Source organism: Pongo pygmaeus, chromosome 15, assembly GCF_028885625.2.
Source record: "Pongo pygmaeus isolate AG05252 chromosome 15, NHGRI_mPonPyg2-v2.0_pri, whole genome shotgun sequence".
NCBI lineage: Eukaryota > Metazoa > Chordata > Mammalia > Primates > Hominidae > Pongo > Pongo pygmaeus.
Genome location: NC_072388.2, coordinates 41,374,579 through 41,383,285, shown reverse-complemented (window position 1 = coordinate 41,383,285; position 8,707 = coordinate 41,374,579). Strand labels below are relative to the sequence as shown.

The 8,707-nt window shown below is 34.4% G+C and overlaps 1 pseudogene; it reads left to right on the top strand.

Moving 5' to 3' along the window:
• The first annotated feature begins 6,439 nt into the window (after positions 1-6,439).
• Positions 6,440-7,565, top strand: LOC134738092 (14-3-3 protein theta-like; annotated as a pseudogene).
• The last annotated feature ends 1,142 nt before the right edge of the window (positions 7,566-8,707 follow it).

Genomic DNA, 8,707 nt, shown 5'->3' with positions numbered 1-8,707 from the left:
TAATTAATAAGAAATTATTAATATTAATAAGAAATATTTAAGAATATTAATTGAAATATATAAGAATCAACAAAATACAATTTTTTAAAAGCAAACAAAATTGATAAACTGTTAGCTAGAGTAACCAAGAATAAATGAGAGAAGACCCAAATAAAGAAAATCAGATATGAAAAGGGAGACTTCACAACTTATACCACAGAAATACAAAGGACCATTAAAGGCTATATGAATACATTAAAATAAACAAATTTAAAAACTTAGAGGAAATGAATAAATTTCTGGATATATAAACACACCAAAATTTAACCAAAAAGAAAAAAAAAAACCTGAACAGAACAATAATCAATAAATAGATTTAATAAGTAATAAAAAGTTTCCCAACTAAGAAAAGCCCTTCAAGACTGGATGGCTTTATATCTGAATTCCACTAGTTAGAAGAACTAATACCAATTCTTCTCAAACTCTTCCAAAAAAATTGAAGACAAAGGAGTACTTCCTAACTCATTCTACGAGGCCAGCATTACCCTGATACCAAAACCAGACAAGAACGTAACAAAAAAAGAAAACTAAACCTAAATACCTCTGATAAATATGAATGCCAAAATCACCAACAAAATAGCAACCAAATCCAATAACATGGTGTCTCAAAAAGATACACCACGATCAATTAGGATTTGCAGACAACATAATCTTTACATATAGAAAAACCTAAAAACACCACCCAAAAATCTGAGAACTAAAACAAGAATTCAGCAAAGTAGCAGGATACAAAATCATCAAACAAAAATCAGTATTGTTTCCATACACCAATAACAAACTAGTTGAAAAAGAAATTGAGGAAGTAATGAAGTTTACAATAACTACAAAAATATTACCTAGAAATAAACTTAACTAAAGAGGTACGAGACCTCTGCAACAGATGCTACAAAACAATGTTGAAAGAAATTTAGGAAATGAACAAATGGAGAGATATCTCATGCTCATGAATTTGAAGAATTAATATTGCTAAAATGACTATACTACCCAAAGAAATCTACAGATTCAATGCAATTCCCATCTAAATACCAATGACATTCTTCACAGAAACAGTAAAAAAAAAAAAAAGCTAAAACACTAAAACTTGTATAGAACCACAAAAGACCCCACATAGCCGAAGCAATACTGAACAAAAAGAACAAAGCTAGAAGCATCATATTATTTGATTTTAAAATATAATAAAAAGCTATAATAAACAAAATATCATGGCATTGGTACAAAAGCCGACACATGGCCCAATAAAACAGAATAGTGAACCGCTAAGTAAATTCACATATTCATAGCCAATTCATTTGTAACAAAGATGCTAAGACCATAATTGGGAAAATAACACCTTTTTTCATGAATTGTGCTGGGAAAACTGGATTTCTATATGCAGAAGAATGAAATCAGAACTCTATCTCTCACCCTATACAAAAATAAACTCAAAGTGGATTGATTAAGCAAAAGATCTAGAACTATAAATCTACTAAAAGAAAATAGGGAACACACTCCAGTACATTGGTCTAGGTAAAGATTTTATGGCTTCAAAAGACTACAAAAACACAGGCAACAAAAGCAAAGATATACTAATGGGTCTACATTAAACTATAAGGCTTCTACACAAAAAAGGAAACAATACAGTGAAGAGACAATCCATTGATTGGGAGAATATATTTGCAAACTATTCATCTGATAAGTAATTAATATCCGTAATTTACAATGAACTCAAACAACTCAACAGCAATAATAATAATAGTCATCATCATCATCACCTTCTGATTTAAAAATAGGCAAAGGATCTTAGAATATTTCTGAAAAGAAGACATATAAATGGCCAACAAATATATGAAAAAGTACTCAATATGACTAATCACTAGAAAATGTAAATCAAAGCCACAATGAAATATGTTACCATAATGAGAATGGCTATTATCAAAAAGAGGAAAAATAACAAATGTTCATGAGGATTTGAAGAAAAGGACATTCTTAGACACTCTTGGAGGGAATGTAAATTAGTACAGCCATTGTGAAAAACAGCATACAAGTTATTCAAAAAACTAAGAATAGAACTACCATATAATCCAGCAATCCCACTGCTGGGTATTTATCCAAAAGAAAGGAAATCAGTATATTGAAGAGATATCTTTAACCCTATGTTTATTTAGGACTATTCACCATAGCCAAGATATGGAAGAAATCTGAATGTCTATCAACAGATGATTAGATATCTATATCACATTTTCTTTATTCATCTGTTCATAAAAATATGGTATTATATGATAATTAAACATATTGTAGATATGCAATATGTATTCTATTTGCAATAGGATACTATTCAGCCATAAAATAAGTGAAATGTTTGCATACCTAAATTATGTTTAATTATCTCTGTCATAGGGGACCTTGTTTACAATGTAGTTTGTTGCTAATAAATAAATATCATACTAGGTGAATATTGTAGTCATATAATTTTAGATGAATATTATACTCTGCTATAAGTACACCAATACAATAAATCTGTAGTGATGGAGTGAAATCAGAGGTATTAATGTACCACAGGCAATGTGTTTCCTGATAATAAGGTAACATTTTTATAGAGTAGCTAGTATATGCTAATCATTATAACAGTACATAAAATAGCTTTCCTGCTTTTATCTTTATAAAATGAATTATTTAATAATAATTTATTGGAATACTTCTAAAATTACACACATAAGGAAGAACTAGTACATTATTTAAAGTCCCTGGCACATTTTTTAAAATTGATATTTAGGCCGGGTGCAGTGGTTCATGCCTGTAATCCCAGAACTTTGGGAGGTCCAGGTGGGCAGATCACTTGAGGTCAGGAGTTTGAGACCTGCCTGGCTAACATGGTGAAATCCTGTCTCTGTCAAAAAATACAAAATTTAACTGGGTGTGATCATGCACACCTGTAGTCCCACCTACTCGAGAGCCTGAAGTGGGGGAATAGCTTGAAACCAGGAAGAGGTGGAGGTTGCATTGGGCCAAGACTGTGTCACTGCACTCCAGCTTGGATGAAAGAGCAAGATTCAGTCTCAAAACAAAACAAAACAGAATTAATATTTAGAACTAGCTTACCTCCAATGATGAGTTGACAGCAGCCCCAATTTTAGTGTCATTATAAGTTTATATTGTCACATAGAAAAACAAAAATTCTAACCTGAACTGAAATGAGTTAAGAATGTACTGCAAGAATGTAAGAGGTATAGACATTCATTTTAAAAAAAATGCTTGAAAGAATTACAGCAAAGAAAACAATCAGCAGTATAGGTATTCATGTATTTTGTAATAGGAAACCCAGGTTTCGATTTATAAAAGAGTCCATCTGGCTGGGCGTGGTGGCTAACACCTGCAATCCCAACATTTTACGAGGCTGAGACCGGTGGATCACCTTAGGTCAGGAGTTCAAGACTAACCTGACCAACGTGATGAAACCTCGACTCTACTAAAAAAAACAAACAAAAAAAGAAAAACAAAAACAAAAGCTGGGCATGATGGTGTTGTACTAAGATGGAAGAGAAGGAAAAAATGTAAAACAGGGGGAGAAGTTGAACAGAGAAAAATTCTGAATCCCCCCAGGAAGTGTACCCTCCAGGTTTAAGCTTGCATAAGAGGCAGAGTCACAATTTCCCTCTACTTGGATCATCAAAATTCTTAAGATGAAAAGATGTACCTGGCTGATCTGGATAGCTGGAGCACTGGGACAAGAGTGTGTCTGGGAGGTAGATAGCTTTTCTGCTGACCTGGCAGGGGATCTGAGGTGGCTCCAACCCTTCTCCCTGATAAGACATCAGTACAGCTCACTGAGAGCTCCCTCAGCCACCTTGGACAAGCCTGGGACCTCTGTCTACCATTGGGTATTGTATTTACCCACCTGCTTTAGCCATAATTTGGGTCCCTGTGTAGGGGACCCCTGTAGAGGTTTCTCCCCTACTATCCTGAAGCCCAGACCATCAAAATTGTAATTAAAATACTGGGTAAAAACAAATAAATAAGGCCAGGTGCGGTGGCTCATGCTTGTAATCCCAGCACTTTGGGAGGCTGAAGCAGGCAGATCACCTGAGGTCAGGAGTTCAAGACCAGCCTGGCCAACATGGTGAAACACCATTTCTACTAAAAATACAAAAAAAAAAAAAAATTGATCTGATGTAGTGGCAAGCACCTGTAATTCCAGCTACCGGGGAGGATGAGGCAGGAGAATTGCTTGAACCTGGGAAGCAGATGTCGCAGTGAGCTGAGATTGCACCCTTGCACTCCAGCCTGGGCGAAAAGAGTGAAACTGTCTCAAAAAAGCAAACAAACAAAAAATACAAATAAAAAAAGTGCACACCATGGGGGAATTAGATAAGCTTCAAGAGACCGCTACCCTTCCAACCCCACAGAAGATGGTGAACCTACTCATACACTTTGCTACTACAACCAGCATATGAGAAAACCATTATACAAAGACTCTTTGTAGCCAAGAAACACTTATGGAGTCTTTACCCCTGAAAGCACAAAGAACCAAATTAGACTATAATTAACCATAACCATTAAAGTCACATCCTTAAGGAGAAAAAAGAAATTAAAAAAAAACAGTCAAATCAAACATAAATTCAAAAATAGTTTGAAGAAATAGTCTAGCAAAATTGAGGAGGAACCAGAAAATTTACTCTGGTAATATGACAAAAAAAAAACAGGGTTCTATGACACTTCCAAAAGATCACACTAACTTTCCAGCAATGAATCCAAACCAAGACGACATCTGCGAAATTCCAGATAAATAATTCAGAATATTAATTATTAAGCTAATTAAAGAGATACCAGAGAAAGGTGAAAACTATCATAAAGAAATTTAAAAAGCATCTTAGAATATGAATACAAAATTTTCTAGAAAGATAGATAACATAAAGAAATACCAATTAGAACTTCTGGAAATGAAAGACACACTTAGGGAGTTACAAAATACAAATACAATGAACACTTTTAAAAATGCATTGAACAAGTAGAAGAGAGAATTTCAGAATTAAACTGGCTAAACCAGAGAATAATTGGTGTTCCCAAGGGAGAAAACAAAGTCTGGAATAGTTATTTGAGTGAACAATTGAAGAAAATTTTTCTGTTCTAGCTATATAATGATCATTTATATATAATGATCATTATACAAAAGTACAATACATTGGTACACACATCACATAGACTGATTGCGTGTTTTCTTTCTTGCCTAAAGGGAAACATGAAACACTGGATTGTCAAAACCCAAAGGATACTTACATTTTACAGTGCCTATGTGGTTTTTATCTTTTTGTAGCAATATGTACAGTTGGAAAAACAACTCTAAAATTTTTATAGAATCAATAAAAATATTATAGCATTTGGAAATATTTGATTTACTTACAAAATTTCCTGACTGAATTCTATGCACAAATGAACTTGACATATACTTATTTAAAAGGAAAAGAGAAGGCTAAAGCATTGTAATAGCAAGAACGCCTTACTATTTAGTTGTCCCATAGGTGAAAAAAATCATTGAAAAAAATCACCTAGCAAAAAAGATGTAGCCTAAAGTCTCAGTTTGTGAAAATGCATTATTTTGTCTCCATCATGGAAAAATCACATTTTTTTTCTGTGATAAAAGTCTTTAAAATAATGTTTTTAGCTTTTAGGATAAAGTATCAAAGTAGCTAAATATTAAATAGTTATTCTTCTATATTTTATTTTATATTGAATATTGACATATACTCATTAATATTTTATTTATAAAATCAAGTTTATTATAATCAGTACATAAATCACAAATAGAATTGCTACTTAATTTGATTCAATATTGCTATTTAGTTTGATATTCAAAGTATATTTGACTAATAATTTTGAATATTTCTAAATATAATCATCTCTGGTTTTCCTGAAGCATTTTTAATTTTAAATCTCTCTATGACTAACAGATTGATTGGCTAGGTAAGAATAAAAGTAAATTGAAGTAAACAGTACTGTTTCTGGGTAGTGTGGAAAGTTTATATATTTTTTGATAGAAATGGCGTATTATAAATTCTATTTACACTATTATCAATGAAAACAATGTGACAGAATTATGCTTTTAGTATTTTGTTCAATATAAATGTAGAAATAGTATAAATATTCGGGAGGATTTATTTATTTCCTTCAAAATTATTTACTGATTCTCTATATTTTCTCAGGAACTCAATAAATAATTTTGAATTAATGTTAAATGGTGAAACACAGGAATGACAAACCAGACAAGGCCCTTGTCAAATAAAGGGCCCATAGATAGTAAAACTATAGGCTGTGCTTTACTGTATGAGGAACATAAAACATGAAATAAAATAGAACTAAAGTTGTTGGTGGAGGCACAGTAAGTATTTTTGATAGTGTTCTCTGGTAAGACATCTGAGGAAGTGACATGAGACCAGCAGTGCTTATTGCAAGAATAAGCCAGTCATATGACAATTTGCAGGATGAACGTTACTGGCAGTTGGAAGAAGTATAACATTTCAATGATGTAGATTACATTGTTTTCCAGGGACAGTCTGATCCTGTACTACAGTGAAGGAATATTTGTAGCAGTTTATGAAACAGGCAGGGGCCAGCTAATGTATAGCCTGGTGAGCCACATAAATTATTTGAATTTTATTATAAAGATAATGGAGACTGCTTTTATGGCCAACAGACTTAAAGCTCTTGAGAAGAACTCCTCCGATCCAGGTAGACACTCACCATCACTCTCTTCATCCTCAGCCCTGGCCCTACAAACAGCTCACCACATGTCATGGAGTAGATCTACGGCTGATTCAGAAGGCTAAGCTGACCAAGCAGGCTGAGAGCGCTTCAACATGGCCACATTCAGGAAAGCCGTGGTCAAGCAAGGTGCCCAGTTGCCCAAAGAGGAGTACAATCTGCTCTCAGTGGCCTACAAGACCATGGTCAGGGGCCACAGGTCTGCCTGGAAGGTCATCTGAATGAAGCATTGAGCAGAAAACCAACACCTCCAACAAAAATTTGCAGCTGATTAAGGACTATCTCAAGCAGAAAACTGACAACTCTGACAAGAAGTTGCAGCTGATTAAGGACTATAAGCAGAAAGTGAAGTCTGAGCTGAGATCCATCTGCACCAGGGTCTTGGAATTTTTGGATAAGCATTTACCAGCCAATACAACTAATCCAAAGAGCAAGGTTTTCTTTCTGAAACTGAAGAGAGACTACTTCTTGTACTTTACTGAAGTTGCATATGGTAATGATTGGAAACAAATGAAAGATAATTCCCAAGGAGCTTACTAAAAAGCATTTGATAGAAGCAAGAAAAAGACGCAACCCACACACCCAATCTCCCATGATCTGGCTCTCAGCTTTTCCATCTTTTACCATGAGATCCTTAATAAAAAGGCTTTTAATGAGGCCATTGCAAAACTTGATAAACTTAATGAACACTTATGCAAAGACAGCACCCACCATAGAAGTTGATTAGAAACAACCTAACACTATGGACATCAGACAATGCAGGAGAAAAATGTGATGGAGCAGAAAACTAAACGCATATAGGGTCTCATCCTTTTTAAAACGAAACCTTGTCAAACATGTCCATTCCTTATTTCACTTGGATTTTCTGTAGCAAAGAAACCCATTCATGTGTGTGGAATTAACTGTTTATTTTCATACTGCAGCTTTGGGAGGACTCCATTTCTCGATTTGTGTTTGTCTTGGCCTTCCTTGTGTGCAGTTGCTCCAGTAGAAAATTTTTAATAGTTTCTTTTTATATAAACATAAGTAACTTCCAAGCAAAACCACAGGATTACAAGATGAGAACTGAAGGAGTTTGTTGGCAGGAAGGGCATGTTCTATATGGCCTGTGTAATAAGAGAGTGCTATTTGCAGGTTTAGACATAAGGGCAATACTGCTTCAAATTGCTTATTACTCAAAGGAATTCTAATAACATCAGGGTCATAACCTAGCAATAGATTGCATCATCTGTGGCCTGAATAGATGACTTTACTAACTAGCTGGATATAGGGAGATAGAGTTTTAGTCTCCGTATGTGAGCAAAAAATACATTCTAGAAAGCACAGCCCTGGGGCCTTCTGTCCTATTAATCCTGTTGGGGAATGTTTAGTGGGAAAAACAAACAACTGAACTGAATGTAATGGATCTATGAGATCTAGTTGCCTCTGAGAAATATCTTGCTCTATTTCATCAATTTCCCTTTTTGCTGCAGGAGTTAAACACCTGAAAGAGTCTAGGGATGCATTGCCCTTTAGGATAGACAACAGGTTTTGTAACTTACCAGTAGTTATGCCCAAGGTAGGATGAAGTCAATTCATATAACCCAACAATTTCTGATAATCATTTAAGGTGTGTAAGTTGCTGGTATTTAATTCAACCTTTTGAGGTCTTACTGACTGGGAAGTTAGTATGTATCCAAGATATTTCCAAGGAGAGGACATCTGTACTTTTTCAGGTGCTATGATTAAACCTCTTAACTGTGTATTCTTTACAACAGAGGCATATACACTTAAAAGTACTGGCTCTATTGGGGCTGCTAGTAAAATATCATCCATAAAATGAATAATATGACAATTAGAAAATTCTTTTCTACTGGGGAACAAAGCCTGATTTACATGATACTGACACATGGCAGAGCTGTTCAGCATTCCTTGAGGAAGTACCTTCCAATGA